This window comes from Macadamia integrifolia, unplaced genomic scaffold, assembly GCF_013358625.1.
Source record: "Macadamia integrifolia cultivar HAES 741 unplaced genomic scaffold, SCU_Mint_v3 scaffold1558, whole genome shotgun sequence".
Classification (NCBI taxonomy): Eukaryota; Viridiplantae; Streptophyta; class Magnoliopsida; order Proteales; family Proteaceae; genus Macadamia; species Macadamia integrifolia.
The window spans coordinates 24,266-47,617 of record NW_024868259.1 but is presented as its reverse complement, the minus strand read 5'-3'; the positions used below and the strand labels follow the sequence as shown (position 1 = coordinate 47,617).

The 23,352-nt window shown below is 41.4% G+C and overlaps 1 pseudogene; it reads left to right on the top strand.

Moving 5' to 3' along the window:
- The window catches only part of LOC122064213, a 50,099-nt pseudogene that overhangs the window by 3,275 nt on the left and 23,472 nt on the right, over positions 1 to 23,352 (top strand).

Here is a 23,352-nt window from a genome sequence, read left to right as displayed (position 1 = left end):
CCAATAGTCGCCATCCTTAGCAATAAAAACCCAGGTAAATCCCTTTCAAAAGGACTAATCTTTTTTATTCTGATTGGAATTATTTGTTTGCACAGAAGTCTGACTTAGGCATCGGAGAGTCCCCTACCGAATCAACCCGATGCTCACTCTTTTGTGTTTGTTCCTTTTCGCAGGACCCAAAGGAAGCCTAAGACGATTTTCAGTCGCAACAGATTGGCGCTGTTTGTGGGAAATGCGACCAAAGTCTAGTCATTTGCTCGAAACTATAAACCTACGCAGTGGACATTCTCTATCTCTTCGCGCGACTCTTGGAGAACAGGAGAATCAGAAGACCCACCTACCGAACTGGTGGATATCGAGAACCTGTTGGGAGGACAAACTGAAGTTGGGAACTCTTTGGTGAGACAACCGATCGCGTTGGTCCATTTCACTTACCGTCAAGGGAGAGTCACCCGTTTACTAATGGCCAACAACCATGGTTTTAAGTATCTCCGATACCGATACGATACCCTCCGATACGTATCTTAAATTTAGCCGACCGATACGATACACACCGATACGATACATGAAATTTTTAAAATCCTTTCGTATCGATATATATCCTACAATACATACCAATATGCATCAATACACCACCAATACATATCGATACGATACGATACGATATGCCTCGATACGACTATGAAAATTATAAAATTGAGGTAAAATGTACGTTTCGGTATGTATTGGTACGTATGGTGAGTATCGGTATATATTGATCGGTACGTATCGGTATATATTGGCACATATCGGTGAGTATCGATATATATCGGTACGTATCGGTGAGTATTGATACGTATCGGTGAGTATCGATACCGATATCGGCGCTACAGTCATATAATGGCCAATATGGATAAATTTTCAGAAAAAAACGATTTTTTGAAGGGTTTTTGTTCCAAAGTTGCTGTCAGCCATATTTCTCTCTAACTAAAGTGGAAATCAATGTTGGGAACAAGGATTTTACATTTATGGGACAACTACAAACCTTGAATTCTTAGTACGATACCCTCAATTTAGTGTTTATGCATAATACATGTTATCAATAGCCTTTTTTAACAAATTCTTTATGCAAAAGTGTTTAAAAAAATATTTCCTATCTATTTATCTGTGTATCTTTAGCGTATCTTTGTGTATCTCTGATACGATATGATACTCTCCGATACGTATCTTAATTTTGGCCGATCGATACGGCGACCGATACCGATACTTTAATCCTTGCCAACAACGTAGGACGGGAGATGGCCTACCTCCTCTAGTTACTCAGACCCTAGAGGTCCGGTAGCGAATGCGCTGGTAAACAACCTGCAAATACAATGTTGAAGACTAACGACATGGTGCAAAGGTTTATTTGCCAGTTTGGACTAGCTCTCCCTAGGAAGCCTTACTCGTTGCACAAGGAAATGCGCCCAAAATCAGCTGCTGTCCAGCGAAATGGATAGATGGGGCCCATCGACGGAGGGCATTCTTGTCCTAAAAGAGTTAATGGGCAGAGAGAGGAGGGAAGCCGCACGGCCCATCAGAATGGGCATTAACGTCGAGGCCTCAACCCTCCGTGCTTGAAGGGGGCCAATAGTGGACGATCATAAGGCAGAGCGCAGAGAGGCCGACCGGCAGAAGCAAGGGCCGGTCTGCCCATAGATCTGAATCACGAGTATGAAGTCCCACATGCTAGGTTAACCCCTGGAGAGATGATGGTAGTTGAAAAAACGACCCCCTCCCCAGGTGAGCTCTAGGAGAATAGGTTAATCGGGATATAGGTCATCTGAAGGCTCTACTAGGGGGAGCAGAACTGAACAACGTCCACCCCCAGCCTAGCCTGCGGTGCACGCCAGAAAGGCTCTGCACCTCCAGGGCCCCACAAAGAGAGGTATCGAGCCATGAATGACATGGGAGGTCAAAAAACAGACGCAAGGTACGCCGATCTCCCGAGGAGTTCCAGAACTCCAGACCCGTATTGATGGGTCCCCCGCCCATAGAGGCTTCCTGCCCTCGTAGGGAAACTAGCCTGGAACGTCGTATTCGCGAGTTGGACCAGAAGGTTGACAACATGAAAAAGGCGACGACAGTAGTCTCGACCATCCTTACAATTTCCTGTCAGTTGAACTTGCAGACGCCGAGCTCCCTCGGAAATTCAAGGCGCCCTCTTTTACACTTTATGACGGGACTACCGATCCGATGGACCTACTCCGACACTATAACACGGTGATGTCTATCCAAACCAGTGCGGATGTCGCCCTTTTCCGAGTATTCCCTAGCTCACTTAAAGGGGCGGTGCTTAAGTGGTGTACCACTTTAAAACCCCGATCAATATGTAACTATGACGAGCTCGAAGCTGCATTTATTTCCAAGTTCCAGAGCAGCATCCGCCAATAGAGGACTTCTCACAGTTTATTCGTCATCAAACAACGTCGGGACGAGTCACTTCGCGACTATGTCACTCACTTCACCGAAGCAACCGTCGGGATTAAGACCTAGAGGACGACTTGGCCTTCACTACATTCTACTAGGGGTAAACCATGAGAAATTGATAAATTCCCTATCAAAGAACTACCCGGCGAACTTATCAGAACTCCTAGCCAGGTGTCAAAAATACGTAACAATGGACGAAAACCTGACAGAATGAAGGGTGATGATTTTACCGCCGCAAGAAAAGAGAAGGCCAACCCTGTGAATCAAGGAGGAAGAGCGACACACTAAGAAAACAAGGGCTGCAAGTTCGGAAAGCTCACCGCTTGACCAAATTTGATAGGGCTTCCAAGGTTCTCAAGATTAAAGATTAGAAATACCTCCGCTGGCGTTGTTCGATGATATCCAAGCCAAAAGATCGGGATACGAAAAAATATTATCGTTTCTATAAGGAAATACAGACGATTGTCTAGTGCCGAAGGAGTTGGAGGAATTGATAAAAGCAGGCTACCTCAAAGAATACCTTTGGAACTCTGAAACCGATCGAACAAAGAATAAGGAGCCAGCGGAAGGGCAACAGCGAGGTGACTCACACCAAGAAGATAGAACGGAGAAAGTACAGCCAAGTGACTGAAGGTCAGAGTACTCCAATAAGCCGATAGGTCCTATTATACACGCCATGTTGGATGGCCTAAGAAGAGAATCTATGAGAAAGTTAAAGGCACATGCTTGCTTTGTCTGCGTGGCGGAGGAGCCATTGAAAGTCGCTCGAAAAAACCCAGTCATTACGTTCTCAGAAGAGGATCTGCAAGGCCTGAATTGGCCCCACAATGATGCTATCATTGTTTAACTAGTGATGGCGAATTGCCCATTCCGATAGATCTTGATTGATTCGGGATCTTCTATTGACGTCATGTGATACGATGCATATAAGAAGCTTGGCTTAGGAGATGACAAGCTGAAGACTGCTACAGGGTTTTTGTATGGTTTTACGGGAACGACAATATACATTAAGGGATGCATAGAGTTATCGGTCATCATCGGCGAAGAGCCCCACTCGGCCATGGTGTTAGTCAATTTCATGGTCGTCAAAATGCGGTCAGCTTACAATGCCATCTTGGGCCGACTAGCTTTGAACGATCTAGGAACATTAGCTTCTAGCAAGCACCTCAAGATGAAGTTTCCCACCAATTAGGGGATCGGGGAATGTTGCTCAAGTCAAAAGGATTTGCGCGAATGCTATGCTAACTTCATTAAAGACAAAAAGGGTGCCAGTTCATCCTGGCCAAGTGACATCGAGGCGTAGCAAGACCTCCAAGCGAAGGGTGGTAAAGGATGTGGAAGCGACCCTACTATGTCTAGTCATTCTATTATTTGACTTTCTATTTCAGATACCAGTTTCTTCCTTAAATTATTTTACATAGATCCTTTGTTTTTAGATCATCTTTCATAGATCCTTACTAGAATTTTTTTCAGTTTCACGGGAACTTAAAAGACCAACTCCGAGTTGGCAACTGAATCCGAGGCACACCGCACAACAAAAAAATTCAGGACTTCAACTCTAAGTCGGTCCCTAAGCCCGGTCTCCGCTGACTGGAAAACCTACTAAAGGCCAACTCCAAGTTGGCAATAAGCCTGACCTATGTTGCTTGGCAGAAAAGACAAACCTTGGGCTGGCCATCGTTAGTTGTCACAAACATAGAAAAAAAAGGAAAAAACCCTCACAATGGGAAAGTACAAGGATTTAATGATATAAGGAGAACAAAAGATCTCATTATTCAAAATAGAAAGGATAAGTGTTAAAAAAAAAAAAAGCAAAAAAAAAAAACATCAACTATCATTCGCCGGTCGCTTCGCGCCCTTCACCTCGCACAGCAGATTGTCTGACCTGCAATAGTTTGAGGTCACGTTCTAACCAAACCACCTGCTGCTTGGCCTCCTCTTTGGCCTCACATTCGCTGTGCAAGGCAGCATTGCTCTCACAAAGGCGAGCCTGAGCAGACTCCAAATCTGACTCGACGCTCGCAATGCGACCGAGCAACTCTCTCTCCCTATTCCTGCCAGTGGATACGCTCGGTCCGATGAGTTTCTACTTTCTACCACCATCGCAACTTGAGCCTCCAGGATGGTTAACTGCTTCTGGCCAACCGAATGAGAACCATCCCTGGTTGAGAAGATATTCAATCACTCGGTTATAGAAGCGATCTTCTCATCCTTCGCGGAAATAGAGGGAAACGTAATCACCTCTGGCCTTAGCCACTTCGATCTGGGCAATCTCTTCCTTCCTAAACACCCTTTTTAGGGAAACGTGACCCAAGGTCGAAGAGCAATCACACCGTCTGGAACCACGTCTCCCCTTGCACGACTTGTGGATCTATCTGGCATGGTAGGATGGTGTTGTAGGGAATCTCTTGACCCTATAAATAAGAGGAGATCCTCAACAGGGGACGATCCATCACTACCATGAACGGGGACGCTCCCCTCAGTCGCCACATGTAAAGCGACTGACCAACCCGATCTGCTGATTCAAGTTGAGCAACAAGAGCAGTGTCCCCAGAAAAGATTGGCAGGTGGTTAAGTGAGACCTCAACCCTTCTCTTCTTCCTACGTCTCTCCCATCTCTCGAGAGGACGGTCAGAAGCTTCTGATTTGGTCTACCTCTAGATTCCCGATCTTAACGCCATGCCCCCCACACTGAGCTTGGCATGGAGAGCAAAGGCCTCTTGTATTGGAGCAACACTGTAGCAGAAAAAAATGGATTAGATCCTGGTTTGTTACAGGTATCAATCATCACCTTTCTCATCAGATGTGCCTAACCGTGTGAACCTCAAACATATGATCACTGTCATCGCCCTCATCAACATAGAGCTCATCATCGTTCTCATTAGGTGGATGTCGTTAAAAATCCGTATCATATTCAGCTTCTATTGCTGTAGCTACAACTGGCTTCATTTCTGTCTCATAGGGAAGAATTTTGCAAAGTGTCCATGTTGATGACATGTATAGCTCATAGTGTCATTGCTGCTGGTCATGGGAGCTTTACCTTTATTGGCTGTTGGCCTGTAGGTCAGTTGGCTGCAGGTGGCCTTCGATTCTCTCTGACTTGAGTATTATATCTCCTCGAGGGGGTTCTCAGATTCTCCTCGGCTCTCAAAGCCTTCTGGAAGCAATCGTAGATATCATAGACATTGTGAACATTCAGTTCCTTTCGAATATCAGAATTCAGCCCTGATTTGAATTGAGAGGCTAATTGTGTGTCATCTTCCTCAGTTCTCGTACGCAAAACAGACGTCAAACTGCGCCATATATGCTTCAACTGATAAGCTACCTCATAGGTGAGTATTGAGCTTGTCATGCAGGAGAGCTCTGTAAGTTTGGGGAAGATACTTGTTCTTCAGCTCTTCCTTCAGCTCTCACCATGTGGTGAATATTGTCACATGCTTGTAGCCTATTCTCATAGTTCTTCCACCATTATCTGGATGGTCCTATCAGTTTAGCTCACGTGAGCCTCATTTTCCCGTCCTCTACCAGAGTAAACCAGTCAAAGTAGTTTGTTCAGACAAGCAAGCCAGTTGTAGAAGATGTGGGTATCGAGTTTCCTGTTGTATTCTTTCAAGTTGACCTTTACCTTTTGGGTATCAACAGTCCTATTAAAACCATATTCTATGAAGTTATGCAAGTGTCATCCAAAGAGAGCTGGTTGGTGGGAACTCTTTGTGGTCCTCACTCCTCTCCCAACCCTCATGGTATCATTTGCAGTTGATTGAGTTGGTAATCCCTCTTCAGGTTGGGGATTTTCAAAATCATCCGGTATATGGGGAAGGACTCGAAAAAAAAAAAAACACGCCACTGTTCTGTGGTAGTCATTCTATTAAACAGTTTTCTGATCATATCAGTGATTTGATTAAGTATATCTTGGACATTGATTGGGTCAGAAGTCCTTTTTACCCTGCTGGGCATAGCTCTGATACCAATTGATGGGTTCCTAGAAGCCTTAGTAGATCAGTCTCAGAAATCCCAAATTATCCAGAACCACAGTGAAGTACAATAACCAGATTCAGGAGAAATTTAATAACTAACGGTCAGCAAATCAGATGGCCTTAAAATTCTGGTTGAAGGTTACTCTAGTCGCAAGAATAACTGCTCAAAATCTGACTGAAATCTGATGGTCAGATCTGGAGTTGTAATGGTATCCTACTAGGACTAGGATACTGGAAAAAGAATTCCTTAGTTCAATATTGATTACAGAATTTAATGGGCTCAAATAAAAAGTAAAAAATGAATCAAATCAGCAGCTGAATTCAGCAATAGTAACAGAATGCTGATCTGAAACAGAAAATCAAATCTGATGTTAAGATAGTTTAAAACTGGAAAATCCAACTTGAAGTAGGATTATTTGAAGACTAGCAAAATCAGATTTTTAAACCAAGTATCAGTAAAACATAGTTTCGTTGCTTAATATGTAAACAGTTCTGAAATCTGTGAAAGTACGGGAAGTATAAATGTCAGATATCAGGCAGGTATAGCGCATGCATTGACTGGGAAAAAATATGATACTAACCTAATTTTCTGGGATGATTAATGAAGAGGAAGAAGAATGGAAGAAGGGTAAAGGATATTGACCAAGCTTCCCACTTGGAACTAAGTTAAAATCCCAGCAACTAACCTTAGCATCTCACTAAGTTTTTTAGTGAATCTCACAGGATCATAGAGGTGAAAGCCAAGTTTTATTCAGCATAAATCGTGGGGTCAGTTCAGAACATCCTACCATATATATAGATCATGATATGGACTTAATCAATATAGTAGGAAAATAAAATAAAGAAAACAAACTAGAATTCCTCCAATACACAGACTAGAAGGGGGAATCCTATTTAGATTTGTACTTGAATAAAACAAGGTAAAAATTGTATTGGAATTTGTAAGTACTATTCCAGACATGAGTTGATGCAGATTAATCACCAAAATAGGCTTGTTGTATTAGGAATAAGCATAGGGTTGGGTTCCATACATGTTGGGCCTTTGATCCCATGTGTTTTGAGTGTGATAGGCCACTTTTATGAGTCTAAAAGGGGGGCTCTAAGGATGCATACGGGATTACTAGTTAGTTTCCATTTTCATTAGTTTCCTTTTTTAGTTGGGTTTGATTTGAGTTATATTTGTTTCCTTAAAAGTCAAGTTATCAATTGAGTCAAGTCATTAGTAGTTAGTTTGCTTTTTCAACTAGTTTCTAATTTCAGTTTTTAGTAACTATTGTATTAGAAGGATATTTGGTTTCCTTTTTGAGGAACCTTCTATTTTGTAATTCCCTCCCCCATCAATATTATAAATAAGGAAAAGGAGGCTCCTAAAGCTGAAATGATTTTGATAAAAGAATTAATGGCTGTTGCTATTGTCTTCTCCATGAAGATTTGTCTTGTGTTTGATTAAGGCTGATGGAATTGGTGTTTAACTCAATTGAATCTTTGCGGTGTGAAGCCCAAGAGGTTCCTTTCAAGTGTTCTTCTTCCTCCCTCAAGTATCCAAGATACTACAGATCAGTCCAAGCACTATAGGTAACAGATCTGATCTTCTTTTAGTTTCTGGTTTTGAACTCCCAGATTTCTCCTACTCGATCCGTCACTGATCAGACCAACCAGCCACCTGATGGAACCCATATTTTGGTCGAGTGTCATACCTATGGAGGGGGTGGTTCGATCCAAATTCTAGGGTAATCAGACCTGGGAATTGAAAGTTATAAGAAATTTTCCTATTTTGATCAATTTCTGTTTACCAAGTTTTCTGCCTAGAACTTTGAATCAGCTGTTCTGGAAAGTTTGTTTATTATTTCAGGCATGGTTCTCTTATTGATTTAGTTTACTCTTTGATGAATTAAGTCCTTAAATCCTTGATTTCCATCTCAGTTACAGGACTGCTGAAATACTGAGATCGATTGGAGTGGTCTTTGTTTATTTACTCCAGTTTAGTTATTATTCTGTTGCTGAATTATTTGGTGTTTATATGGTTGTTCTTCTGATAAAAAAATCTTGCAGTTGAGACTTGGTTAGACTCCTTATCCTAGTCTACATTAAGTGGTATTAGAGTATGGCAGAGGACAACCCTACTTGAGTTGAATAACTCCATGGCTTCCCTAATGGAGATGGTGAGACAACTGAATCAAAAAATGGTGCTAACGACTGACGTATTTTGAATGTAGCGACGTGTTGGTGTCCTAGAATCATTAATAGCACCTATAACACCTTTGGGTGAAGTGAAGATACCTCTATTCAAACCAAAAGAACTTAAAGTTAAGGTTCACATTGAAGAGATAGTTCTTGAAGCTTCAAAGACAAAAGGTCAAGAGATAGAAGATTCCACTGAAGAATTCTACTTTGAAGAGAGCATAATCGACAAGATTGAGGCTGTGGAAGTTGAGGTAATCGGTGAAAGCACTCCATAATAAGTCTTTGAGATTGATGATGAAAAGGAAGAGCTTGTTCCTCCAATCCTTGATGAGAAAGTTACCAATGTTTTTTTTTTTTGGGTGAATAAATAATTCATTACCAAACAAAGAAAGAAAAAAATACAACCCCACAAGAGGGGAGGGAGTAGGAAACAAGACAAACTTAAGGAGCATTACTATTTCTGATGATGGATCTCGAGAGATCCCAGGAATTTACAATATGACAATTTCCAGGGGAGGAGATACAAGTGGAAGCGAGCCGAGAAACTTTGGCTTTGACATCAAAGGATATGGAGCTCCAAATCTTATCAAGAGAACGAGAGTTGGAGGTCCATTTCCTATGGTTTCTTTCCATCCAGATTTGATTTATAGTAGCACAGAAGGCAAGCCTTCCCACAGTGTCACAGATAGTCTTTCCCTGAAAAGTCATGTCCATTTAGATCCACTCGCGATGGAAGGGGAGAATTTTCCTGTTAGCTGGCCAGCATTTGCTAAGAACCCTTTTCCAAATGGAAGAAGAGATACTACAAGCAAAGAAAAGGTGCTCTATAGTCTTTGTCTTAGTACCACAAAGGATACACAAAGGGCTAGCTAGGATGCCTCTTTGAATGAGGAAATGGTTTGTGGGTAGCAACTTAGTGAAGACTCTCTAAGCAGTGAAGCTCTAGCAGGGGATGTGGTATCTGGACCATATAAGACGATGCCATGGGGAGGATGGGCCTGGAGTCCTTACAAACTCCCAAGCAGCTTTCGGGGTGAAAGTCTAGTCTGAAGGCTTCCAAAGGATGGAGTCTGGCCTAAGGTGCTGAGTCGGAGACGTAGACAGCAACTAGTTCCAGATGTCTGCAAGCTAAATCAAGGAGTGGTCTGGGGGGGTCCAGATGCCTGAAGAGAGGATGTCTGCAACCATTGCAAACTTAGAGAGGCCTAAATCATAAATCCTCCTGGCGCTTAAGGAGTGATACAGGATTCCCATGGGGTGCCAAGGATCAAGCCAGAGATAAGTGTTGGGCCCCATTGCCAATTTGGGTGTGCACGATAGATGATAAAGTTGACCGGATGGCAAGGATTTTACGCTAGACCCAGGAGGCATAAGCCGGGATTTTTACCAACCAAAAGGAATCAGATTTGAGGGGGTTCAAATACATCCAATCAACCCAAATGCTCTTCTTTTTGGAGATGATCTTCTAAGCTAGCTTGATGATGCCTGCCATGTTGACATCCTTGATCCTTCGCAAACCAAGCCCCCCTTTAGCTTTAGGAAGACAAACAGTTGTCCAACTACTAGGACGGAGGAATCTATAGCACTCCGTGCCTTTCCATAGGAAGGAGGCAAAGGTCGACTCCAGTTTGGAGATGGTGGCTTCAGGAAAACCATAGATGCCCGACCAATAAATGTCGGGGGGCTTGAAGAACTGATCTAATGAGCTCAAGCCGGCCCGCAAAGGATAAAATCTTCCCTTTCCAGAGGTGGAGGCGCTTCCTGATGAGGTCAAGCATAGGAGAGCAGTGGTGAGCAGTGAGCCTGGCAAGAATGAGAGGGAGCCCAAGATACTTCACCGAAAGAAGGCCTTTGGAAAAACCAGTTTGCTCCAGGAGGGAGGCTTTGGCAGTGTCAGAGATCCCAGCTAAGAAGATGAGAGTTTTTGCCGGATTAATGCAAAGCCCTGACAGAGTAGCAAATTGGGATAGGCACTCCATGATGTTTCCAAGAGAAGAAGGATCTGCTTTGGAGAAGATCATTAAGTCATCAGCAAAGGCCAGGTGGGTGAGCTTGATTGCTCTGCATTTAGGGATGATAGCAATGAGGATTCTGTCAGTAGCAAGTTGCAAACTTCTCGAAAGAGCTTCCAAAGCAAGACAAAAGATGTAAGGAGAGAGGGGACAACCCTGTCTGATTCCCACAGTGGAAGGGAAGTATCCAGTTGGACTCCCGTTGACCAAGATTGAGAAGCGAGGGGAGGCAATGCAGTGATGGATCCAATTTGTGAAGACTGGAGGGAATCCCATGCTGTTGAAGACTAAAACAATGTAATCCCATCTGAGAGAGTCAAAAGCTTTATGCAAGTCAATCTTCAAAAGGGCAGCAGAAGAGTGAGATTTCCTGTCACATCCTCTAACAATTTAATGTAGGACTAGATTTGATAAGTCAAACTAGACCCAAACTACAGGAACTTTTAAACCAAGAACAACCAATAATCACTCAATATTAGACCGCAACAACAGTCCAGAATAATCAGTCAACAGCCCTTAAAACAAACCAGATTTATCAGACCAGAATCTGGAATTTCAGAAGGCAGAGTTTGCATCAACAAATATAATATCCAGCAACAGAAATAGAACATGGAATAAGGTATGATCAGAATCAAAACATCACAGGAATAGCAAAACCAGATCATAACTCGATTCTGGACAGCAGGTTCTGAGATCTGGCATTCGATCCTAACAACTCCAGAAACTTCAACAGAGCAGTATTTAAGGAGCTAACAAATATATTTAATCACTGATTAGAAGTTCCAGTCGATTGGAGAATGAGGGCAGCAGTCAACTTCAACACAGAATAAATCAGAATTCAAATCTGGGCAGAATTCATAATCGGCCAGAACAAGAAGAATTCCTATAAGTTTCAATCCCCTGGTCAGATTGCTCTAGAATTTTGATCGAGTCTCCCATTCAGCAAGGGCAGTACTCGACCAAAATTTCAAAGCCATCGGATGGCTGGATGATTAGAACGGTACAGGTTGGTGGGAGAGAAACAAAGATTCAGAACCCAGAATAATTCTGATTGGCTGAATGAAAGCAAGAACAATAAGAAAACCAGAAATATGAAGATCCACTCGGACTTCTCACCGCAGTGTCGCTTGGATCAAACACCAAACCCTTCTCTTTGATCAAACACAAAGAACCCTCATAGAGGAGAAACGCAACAACATCTTTTTTTCATTTATAAAATTCGTCGCTCTACTAATGAGAGCTCTCATTTATTTATAATAATGATGGGGGGTTACATAAAATAGAAACTAACTTTAGTTTCCAAAAGCTGAAATAGGAAACTAAAAATTAGAAACTCACCTAGTTACTAAAACTGAAAATAGAGACTTATAAAATAGAAAGTCCTTTAGTTACTAAAACTGGAAATAGAAACTAGTAAATAAGAAGTACTGAAATTAGAAACTAACTAGGTACTGAAATTAGAAACTAACCCCATCAATACTAACTAAAAGGGAAACTAATGAAAAAGGGAAACTAACTAGTAATCCCGTACTCAATCTTAGAGCCCCCCTTTTAGACTCAAAACACATGGAATCAAAGGCCCAACATGTATGGAACCCAAGCCTAGGATTATTCCTAATAAAATAAGTCTTTTTTGATGATTAATCTACATAAACTCTCCCCTTCTTGAAAAATTTTGTCCTCGAATTTTGCAGTGATAAGAGGGAAACAACATGTGCGTAGCAGCTTTAACCATTCTCAAACAAAATTCTGGTTGCTTGTAGACTTTTGGAAGGTAGTCTTTAAGGTGTGGAGCCTTCTCTTCAAAGAACCATGATGACATAACAAACTCTATATGCTCAACCTTTGAATCAATACCAACTGTTAATGTTGTATCCATAGAGTCGTCAATGTTGGTAACCTTCTCATCAAGGATTGGAACAAACTCTTCATTTATAAAATTGTGGGCTACTAATGAGCCTTCTCTTTATTTATAAAAGTGATGGGGGTTACCTAAAATAGAAACTAACTTTAGTTTCAAAAAACTGAAGTAGAAACTTACAAAATAGAAACTCTTCTAGCTACTAAAACTGAAAATAGAAACTAAGAAAATTAGAAGCTTACATAAAATAGCAACTACTTATTTTAGAAACTAAATAAGACTGAAATTAGAAACTAATTAAACCCTATTAAGCCAACCTAAAAGGGAAACTAACTTACAATCCCGTACTCAATCATAGAGCCCCTCTTTTGGACCCATAAAAGTGGCCCAAACATGGTTTAAGTATCTCCGATATCGATACGATACCCTCCGATACGTATCTTAAATTTAGCCAACCGATACGATACACAACGATACGATACATGAAATTTTTAAAATCCTTTCGAATCGATATATATCCTACGATACATATTGATATGCACCAATACACTATCGATACGTACTGATACTCTATGAAAAATATAAAATCGAGGTGAAACATACGTTTCAGTATGTATCGGTATGTATCGGTGAGTATTTGTATGTATTGATGAATATCAGTACGTATTGGTGATTATCGGTATGTATCGATCAGTATGTATCACTGAGTATCGGTACGTATCGGTGAGTCTCGGTATGTACTGATACAATGCGCTACGGTCATATAATGGCCAAGATGGGTATTTTTTAAGAAAACATGATTTTTTGAGGGGTTTTTATTTCAAAGTTGCTGCTAACCATATTTCTCTCTAACTAAAGTGGAAATCAAGGTTGGGAACAAGGATTTTACATTTATGGGACAACTACAAACCTTGAATTCTTAGTGCGATACTCTCAATTTAGTGTTTATGCATAATACATGTTATTAATAGATTTTTTTAACAAATTTTTTATGCAAAAGTATTTAAAAAGGTGTTTCATATCCATTTATGTGCGTATCTTTAGCGTATCTTAGCGTATCTTTGATACGATACGGTACCTTCCGATACGTATCTTAATTTTGGTAGACCGATACGGCGACCGATACCGATACTTTAATCTTTGGGCCCAATACAATCAAAACACATGGGATCAAAGACCCAACATGTATCGAACCCAACCCTAGGCTTATTTCTAATAAAATAAGCCTTTTTTGGTGATTAATTTGCATCACAATTTGATGGCAAAGAAGCATATTGTCCCCTATGCTTCTCCCAAGGATGAAGGCCGATTGGTTGTTACTAACAAGATCTCCAACCACAAGCTTGATTCTATTAGCAAGGATTTTAGCTATGAACTTGTAGAGGAGGTTGCAAAGAGAGATCGGCCTAAAGTCCTTCATCTCATCCGCTCCCTTTTTCTTTGGAATGAGACAAAGAAAAGTGTGGCTAATCCCATAGATTTGATTGGGATTGAAAAAGAAGCTCTTGACAGCAGATATCAAATCCTCTTTGACTATGTCCCAGGATGATGAGAAGAATCCCATGCTGAATCCGTCAGGCCTTGGAGCCTTGTTTGCCTTGTGAGAGAGAATGGCAGAGGTGATCTCATCATCAGTAGGAATAGCCATTAAAGAACTAGCCATGTTGTCCGGGGATAAGCTTGTTTAGAAGGGCATCCGAGATGGAAGGGGAGGGGGCTGGATTCCACCTAAAGAGGTTCTTGAAGTAGTCAACTGCAACTCCTTTAATCTCTTCTACTTTGTGAACCTGAGTGCCAACCTAGGACTTCAACATAGTGATAGAGTTGTAATTATTTCTGGCTTTCACAGATCTGTGGAAGTAGGTAGTGTTCGAATCCCTAAGTTCAAGCCAATTAATTCTTGATTTCTGCCTCAAGAAGCTCTCTTCTTGAGCAAGAAGGAAAGAGAGATTGGCTGCCTCCAACTTCTCTTCAATAGGTAAGGAAGAATTGAGATGATCAGACTGAAGCTGAATCTGGATGGAGGAGAGCTTGTTCCTGCAATCATTAAATTGAGAAGAAATATTCCCGAAGGAGTTAGTCTTCCAGGCTTTGAGGGCAATTTTGACATTCTTCAACCTTCTAGCCAAGGCAATAAGGGGGGTGGAGAAGGCATGGACCAGCTTCAACCAGGCTTCCCTAACAATGGAGGGATAATCAGGATGAGAGGTCCACATGTCAAAAAATTTGAAGGGTTTATGCCCAAAAGAGGTGTAAGGCTGGATTATGAGGGAGATAGGGCTATGGTCAGAGATGTCAGGGGGACCAAAAGTGGCATGGGAGGAGGGGAAGGCATTAAGCCAAGCTTCATTGACCAGGACTCTATCCAATTTGCAAGCAATTCTGGCCTGACCAAATCTTTTATTATTCCAGGATAATTTTATTCCAGACCATCTTAGGTCTTCAACTGCAATGTCATCGATGCAAGAGTTTAAGGCATCCATACTCAAGTTGTCCAATGCATCTCCTCCCTGTTTCTTATGGGAAAACCGAATGGCATTCAAGTCCCCACTCAAACCCCAAGGGAGGAGCCCAATCTGATTAGAAAGAAGCTTGATGTCATTCCAAAGGATATCTCTTTTGGTAGGACTGTTGGAAGCATAGATGAAGGTGAGAAAAAAGGGGGAATTGGAAGTGACATCAGAGATGTTAAAATGCATGTATTGGGAAGAGGAAGCAATGAAATTAGCATTTAGCTTAGAACAGTCCCACATGAAGCAAATTCGCCTGTTAGATGAGAGGAGTGATTGGAAAGAAAATTCCAGCCCGGGGCAATAGAGGACACCACTTTCCTCAGATTTGGCTCTTTGACATGGGATTCAAGAATGCATCAAAAGGAAGACCTGATATCTTTGATAAGAGAACTCACGGAGGCATGTTTGGAGGGGGAGTTGAGACCCCTTGCATTCCAAATAATGCCGTGGGTCATTGGGCACCATTAGGGGAGGGCAGCACAGGCTCCAGGGAAGGAGAGCCGAGGGACACAGGGGGAGCACGAGACTTGCTTCTTCTTTGGTAGGGGCAAAGCAAAGGAGGATGCAGGGGTTCAATTGCAGGGGGAGAATGGCTCATCTCTGTCGCTTACCCTTCTTGGGTTTATGAATAGGATTTGCAGGCAGGAGGATGGTGTCGGGTAAAGGTGTGGGTCAAAATCGGAACCACTTCCAGGTCCTTAGGGACCTAGGTCTGGGTCGAGAAAGGAGAGGAATGGTGGGCCTTTAGGTTAATGGGAGTTTCAGTGGGCTTAGGAGAGGAGTGGTGGGCCTTTGTTTTAATAAAATGTTCAGCGAATAAAGGGGAGCTGGTGGGTTCAAGCATGGGCCTCGACAAGGGTGCAAGCCCATCCAAAATGGGCAAAGTTGATATGATCTGGCTTGTAATGGTAGAGGCACGTGTCTCATTCAGGAGGGATTCAGAAAAAGGGGCTGAGGGGTTACAAAGTGTAGCTTTCTCCTTCAAGGTAGCAGTTGATAACAAAAGCAAGGATGAGTCACTGTTCTCATCTTCCAGCATATCCTCAGCAGAGTCCAAGGAATCTCCATCGGAGGAAGAGCTTGAAGAGTTGGTAGAGGAGTCATCAGAGGAGCTTCCTTTAGAACTATCAGAGGTGTCCTCAGAGGAGATCTTAGTGGCAGAGTTAGCAGGGGCAATCTCAGAGGCTTGCACGTCAACGTTAACAGTATGGACAGGAAAGTCGGGATCTCCGATGTCAGTCGACTTAGCCAAGACTGCAAAATGGTTTTGCCCATCAGGTTATGACCGGTCATTGGTCAGAAGGGTTCCGACAGTAGGTGGAGGTCAAGCGGGAGTGACGGCGACGGCTGCGTCGACAGACCTAAGACGGTTCCTCGCCAATTCATTCTTCTACCTCGTGCCTAAAGCCGGAAAGGAGGTATGTCACCAATTTCATCGCCACCTTCGGACATCAGGGATCTATCTCGATTGGAGTGCAGGATTGGACCAATAAAACCCCCATGCATGTCGTCGGAAGGAGTCGGAGAAGACACCTTAGAGCAGGCTTTGGAATCGTGTTCGAACACCTTGCAGATGAGGCAGTGCGGGGGCTTTCGCTTTTATAGAACCGATTGTTGGAATGAGAAATCCTCTCCATCTTGGATGGTAATGGAAGGAGGAAGGGGGTGTGAGGCAGCAACATCAACACAAATGCGCGCATAGGCTAGCTGGTCCTTTCTATGTGTTCTGGCATCGGAGCACATCGGGGTTCCAAGTACAGACCCCATCGCACTCAATCCCTCAGAGCACCAGAAGTGCAAAGGCAGACCAGGGAGGGATTCCCAGATGGGAATGGTGGAGAAGTCCACGCGGTTGAGAAGGTGACAATGCCATTGTTTGAGGAACATCGGCGATCTCCCTACACGCCAGGGACCTCCCTCCAGAATTCGCACCTTATCTTGTTCCTCAGAGAACTTGAATAGGAAGAAACCATGATTGAGCAAGGTCTCTACCGATCCAACAGGGTGCCATTGTTTCGTTAGGGACATCTTGACCAGGGGAAAGGGGGGGTCTCTTGCCTAAGAAGTGGCCGATGAGAGAATTCGCCCATTGGTAAGCTTCAGTGTCAAGAAGACCCTTGGGACAGGAAGCAACAAGGGAGTCTCCAAGAATGGTGGATTGAACAAAATGCAGGGAGAGGCTGTTGGCTGACGGTGGAACTGGTCGTTCAAAGCGAGAGTTCCAGGGAATTCCAAGGGGAGGAGGTATCGGGGCAGAGAGGGGGGTGGGCAAGGAAGCAGACGAAGTGGGGTGGTCTCTTGCCGGTAGGGGAGACCCTGCCGGAAGGGTAGCCATCGAGGCCAGGGAACAAGCCTTACTGGTGGCTTATGACGGAAGGATATTGGTTTGGGTTGGATGGAATATTATTTTCTTGGACAGCAAAATCTTGATCTTATTTCTTCAAAGTTGAAGTTACCAATGTTGACGACTCTATGCATACAACATTCACGGTTGGTATCGATTCAGAGGTCAAACATACAGAGTTTGTTATGCCATCATGGTTCCTCGAAGAGAAAGCTCCACACCTTGAAGACTACATTCAACAAGTCTACAAACAACCAGAATTTTGTTTGGGAATAAACAAAGCTACTACTAATATGTTGTTTCCCCCTCATAACTGTAAAATTCGAGGATGAATTTTTTCAAGATGGGGAGAGTTGATGTAGATTAATCACCAAAATATGCTTGTTGTATTAGGAATAAGCCTAGGGTTGGGTTCCATACATGTTGGGCCTTTGATCCAATGTGTTTTGAGTGTAGTAGACCACTTTTATGGGTCTAAAAAGGGGACTCTAACGATGCATACGGGATTACTAGTTAGTTTTCTTTTTTAGTTGGGTTTGATTTGAGTTATATTTGTTTCCTTAGGAGTCAAATTATTAATTGAGTCAAGTCATTAGTAGTTAGTTTCCTTTTTCAACTAGTTTCTAATTTCATTTAGTTTGTAATTTCAGTTTTTAGTAACTATTGTATTCGGAGAATATTTGGTTTCCTTTTTGAGGAACCTTCTATTTTGTAATTCACTCCCCCATCAACATTATAAATAAAGAAAAGGAGGCTCCTAAAGCTGAAATGATTTTGATAAAAGAATTAATGGCTGTTGCTATTGTCTTCTCCATGAAGATTTGTCTTGTGTTTGATCAAGGCTGATGGAATTGGTGTTTAACCCAATTGAATCTTTGCGGTGTGAAGCCTAAGAGCTTCCTTTCGAGTGTTCTTCTTCTTCTTCTTCTTCCTCCCCTCAAGTATCCAAGGTACTACAGATCAGTCCAAGCACTATAGGTAACAGATCTGATCTTCTTTTAGTTTTTGGTTTTGAACTCCTAGATTTCTCCTACTCAATCCATCACTGATCAGACCAACCAGCCACTTGATGGGTCCATATTCTGGGCAAGTGTCATACCTATGGAGAGGGTGGTTCGATCCAAATTCTAGGGTAATCAGACCTAGGAATTGTAAGTTATAAGAAATCTCCCTATTTTGGTTGATTTCTGTTTACCCAGTTTTCTGCCCAGAATTTTGAATAGGCTGTTCTGGAAAGTTTGTTTATTATTTCAGGCATGGTTTTCTTATTGATTCAGTTTACTCTTTGATGAATTAAGTCCTTAAATCCCTGATACCCATCTCAGTTATAGGATTGCTGAAATACTGAGATCGATTGGAATGGTGTTTGTTTATTTACTCCAGTTTAGTTATTATTCTGTCGCTGAATTATTTGGTGTTTATATGGTTGTTCTTCTGATAAAAAAATCCTGCAGTTGAGACTTGGTTAGACTCCTTATCCTAGTCTACATTAAGAAACTAGTTGAAAAAGGAAATAACTACTAATGACTTGACTCAATTAATAACTTGACTCCTAAGGAAACAAATATAATTCAAATCGAACCCAGCTAAAAAAGGAAACTAACTAGTAATCCCGTATGCATCCTTGGAGCCTCCCTTTTAGACCCATAAAAGTGGCCTATTACACTCAAAACACATGGGATCAAAGGCCCAACATGTATGGAACCCAACCCTAGGCTTATTCCTAATACAACAAGCATGTTTTGGTGATTAATTTGCATCAACTCTCCCCATCTTGAAAAAATTCGTCCTCGAATTTTGCAGTGATGAGGGAAAGTAGCTTTTTGTCCATTCCCAAACAAAATTCTGGTTGCTTGTAGAGTTGTGGAATGTAGTCTTCAAAGCGAGGAGCTTTCTCTTCGAGGAACCATGATGGCATAACAAACTGTATGTTTGACCTCTGAATCGATATCAACCGTGAATGTTGTATGCATAGAGTCGTCAACATTGGTAACTTTCTCATCAAGGATGGAGGAACAAGCTCTTCCTTTTCATCATCAATCTCAAAGACTTGTTGTGGAGTGTTTTCACCGATCATCTCATCTTCCACTGCCTCAATCTTGTCGACTATGCTCTCTTCAAGGTAGAATTCTTCAGTGGAATCTTCTATCTCTTGACCTTTTGTCTTTGAAGCTTCAAGAACTATCTCTTCAATGTGAACCTTAACTTCAAGTTCTTTTGGTTTGAATAGAGGTATCTTCACTTCACCTAGAGGTGTTACAGGTGCTATTAATGATTCTGGGACACCAACATGTCGCTGCATTCTAAATACTTCAGTCGTTAGCACCATTTCTTGATGCAGTTGTCTCACCATCTCCATTAGGGAAGCTTTGGGGTTATTCAACTCAGTAGTAGGGTTGTCCTCTGGCATGCTCTGGTACCACTTAATGTAGACTAGGATCGGGAGTCTAACCAAGTCTCAATTGCAGTATTTTTTTATCAGAAGGACAATCATATAACACCAAATAATTCAGCAACAGAATAATAACTAAACTGGAGTAAATAAACAAAGACCACTCCAATCGATCTCAGTATTTCAGCAGTCCTATAAATGAGATGGGAATCAGGGATTTAAGGACTTAATTCATCAAAGAGTAAACTGAATCAATAAGAGAACCATGCCTGAAATAATAAACAAACTTTTCAGAATAGTTGATTCAAAATTCTGGCCAGAAAACTAGGTGAAAAGAAATCGACTAGAATAGGGAGATTTCTTATAACTTTCAATTCCCAGGTCTGATTACCCTAGAATTTGGATCGAACCACCCTCTCCATAGGTATGACACTCGACCAGAATATGGGATCCATCAAGTGGTTGGTTGCTCTGACCAGTGATGGATCGAGTAGGAGAAATCTAGGAGTTCAAAACCAGAAACTAAAAGGAGATCAGATCTGTTACCTATCGTGCTTGGACTGATTTGTAGTATCTTGGATACTTGAGGGAGGAAGAAGAAGATATCTTGAAGAAGAAGAAGAACACTTGAAAGGAACCTCTTGGGCTTTACACCGCAACGAGTCAATTGGATCAAACACCAATTTCATCAGCCTTGATCAAACACAAGACAAATCTTCATGGAGAAGACATTAGCAGCAACCTTTAATTTTTTTATCATAACCATTTCAGCTTTGGGAGCTTCATTTTCTTTATTTATAATGTTGATGGGGGAGGGAATTATAAAATGGAAGGTTCCTCAAAAAGGAAACCAAATATTCTCCTAAAACACATAGTTGTCATGGCGTCGCCAAGGCGGCGATTTGGCGTCCTGGCGGAAAAAGAAGTTCATGGCAGTGCTACGATTTACGTGACTCACAAATGGCTGTCGCCATTGGCTGATAGGCGTCGCCATAGCACCGCCATGGATGCCAGGTCACGCCTGATTCACTAGGTGGTTGATTTTTTGTAAAATGCAGGGTGATTTTGATAGAGCTATGTTGATTTTTGATGATTTGATGTTGCTTAATGTTGGTTTTATATGTTATAGGGTATATATTGTAGGCCTTAGCATGCTAAATAACTTTAGAAAATAGGGAAAATAAAAAAGTAGCATACTAAATAACTTTAGAAAATAGGAAAAATAAAAAATGACACATGGGCGATTTGACCGCCATGGCAACGCCATAATGGGCGATTCATCGCCAAATCGATTAACCACCCCTCCACCGCCTTGGATTGATTTGACGCCGTGACAACTATGATAATACAATAGTTACTAAAAACTGAAATTAGAAACTAGTTGAAAAAGGAAACTAACTACTAATGACTTGACTCAATTAATAACTTAACTCCTAAGGAAACAAATATAACTCAAATCAAACCCAACTAAAAAAGGGAACTAATGAAAATGGAAACTAACTAGTAATCCTGTATGCATCCTTAGAGCCCCCTTTTTAGACCCATAAAGGTGGCCTATTACACTCAAAACACATGAGATCAAAAGCCCAACATGTATGGAACCCAACCCTACGCTTATTCCTAATACAACAAGCCTATTTTGGTGATTAATCTGCATCATGATTACAATAAATAAAAGAAAGTAAATTATTCCTAGAAGTACCCCACGGTTTTAGTTTTGAGTGAATTAGAAAAGCATCCAAGTTCAAAGCTTGGTATGAACCAAAAACTGATTCAAAGAGGAACTGCAGGGCCTTGTTTGGGCTTGTCCCGGTTCTTGTGTTTGTACTTGTGATAGTATTTCCTTTGGTCTGCATCACATAACATTTGGCACTATCATAATATCTATCTTTATATACATCATTCTCTTTCTTATTGGCTTGTGTTGTTTTAGAACTTCCATTTTGTTTTTATTCAATAGTAGAAAAGACTACACCTTTCTAGAGTTTTTGTCTTGAAATTCTTGGTCTTCTCTTGATTGTTTTCATCTCTTCCCCCTTTCTTGCCACTTCCTTCCGTGAAGTGTTTTCAAAATTCTTGCCACATTCTTGTACTCTAAAAAGCCAACTTTGTTACTATAAATGAATTGCACTACAACCAATTGGAAAAATAAAAATAAAGTACAAACTGTTGGCATATTTTCTGATGCTATAGTAGTCGAAGTTGTCAAGTAGTCAATGGGGGCTGATGTTACAAGAAGAGTAGGTTGTTCTTGCTGTTAAAATCAGAAAGATTTTCATTGTACAGTTTTTTGGAGGTGATTGATTTGCATTTTAATTATAATGGTTGTTTGCTGGAGTGTGACCTATTCCAACAGAAGATGGGTCTTTACTGATATGAGTAGCTAAATCAAATGTGTAATCATTTTTGAGTTTGGTTTATCTGAAGGGAAATATATTGGGTGGGGGCTTAAAAATGTTAGTTTTGTTTTGTGTATAAGAAAAGGCCTTGGTTAGGAGACTGCTATTTGCATTTCAACAAGATGGGCTGGGCAATTATTTTTATTATTCTTGGGATTGTTTGGGTGGTGGGTTGGGCTTTTCTTTTGTTTCCTTCTCATTTGGAGGTACACTCGAATTCTCATAAAGAAAGTTTCTTGTGTGATGATCGCGCTTCAATTATTTTGTGTTGTTGGCTTTGGCCGTTGAGGGAAGGTGGAAAGGATCTGCTGCTTTTAATAGTCCATATTTGCTTCTTTCTTGTTGGGATTTTAATTGATCGCAGAAATGATTGCACAAATCTGCTTTGTGTTTTGGGTAAAAGCATGAATCTCATATGAATGTGTATAATACATGAGATATGAGGGTGAAGCTGACATGTTTCTTCATCTGCCCACAGGAGATAAGACAATTATGCTCGTTTCTTTTAGATCTGAAGAGGAAATGCGCAGGAGTGTTTACACTAACTATACAGCTTTCATTCGGTGAGTTAACAATTTCTTGCAATGTTGACAGGTCTTTCCTTTCTTTAGCCAAATAGACAATGAGTTGTGTTTCCACAATAATTTATTTTCTGTTTTTTGTCTGTCAAAAATTAGTCTCTTTGCATATAGCCAAATAGATTTTTTGATGTGGCAAAGGTTCATACTAAAAACCTCACGAGGAAGGTGTCTAATAATTTAATGAAATACTGATTGACAATCAAAGTCTAAAGCCATAGATTTGAGAAATTATGAAAATCAATATGTACAGCATTCCTTTGACCTGAAATTGTAATAGGATGTACTAAAGTTTCTGAATGATGAGTCTACCAGATACCATAGAAAACAAGCACAATAACGGAATCATGCATTGGGGTGAAGTAGCTGTTCAACAAACTTGGAGGACCGAGCTGGATAGATAGATGTTTTTCTCTTACATTAATTTTCATTTCTGTCTCTATGACCAATCTGTCCATTCTGATCATTGGTAATGATTGCATCTTTTGTTTACTTTGGCTGTACTAATGACATTTGACATTATGATCCATGTTCTGTTTATTTGCAGCACATCTAAGGAGATATCAGATCTGGAGGGCGAGCTTCTGTCTATCAGAAATCTTCTTTCCTCTCAGGCTGCTCTAATTCATGGTTTGGCTGAAGGA